Genomic DNA, 316 nt, shown 5'->3' with positions numbered 1-316 from the left:
AAGAAAAAATAAAAATATATATTTCCTTAACCTCGTGAAAAAATCAAAACCTTTCTTAACCCCAAGAAATAAAAACAAATAACATAACCTCAAAAAAGTCCCTTAATTTCAAGAAAAAAGACAAAAATCTCCTTTAAACCTCGAGAAATAATACGAAACATCTCCTTTAACTTTAAAAAAAAACTTAAACAAATCCCTTAATACAAAAAGTTCCCTTAAACCCCAAGAAAAAGTACAAAAAAACTCCCTTAAGTGAAAGAAAAAAAATCCCCATAATGTTAAGAAAAAATACACCAAAAAAAATCTCCCTTAACCT

At 26.6% G+C, this 316-nt stretch overlaps 1 protein-coding gene across 1 annotated transcript in view; it reads left to right on the top strand.

Moving 5' to 3' along the window:
* LOC119590691 (hematopoietic prostaglandin D synthase-like) overlaps positions 1-316 on the top strand; it is a gene marked incomplete in the record, with an annotated part of 4,239 nt that overhangs the window by 2,121 nt on the left and 1,802 nt on the right.

Source organism: Penaeus monodon, chromosome 27 (genome assembly GCF_015228065.2).
Source record: "Penaeus monodon isolate SGIC_2016 chromosome 27, NSTDA_Pmon_1, whole genome shotgun sequence".
Lineage (NCBI taxonomy): Eukaryota > Metazoa > Arthropoda > Malacostraca > Decapoda > Penaeidae > Penaeus > Penaeus monodon.
Note: the sequence above shows the minus strand (reverse complement) of the source record. Positions and strands in the feature narration are given on the sequence as shown.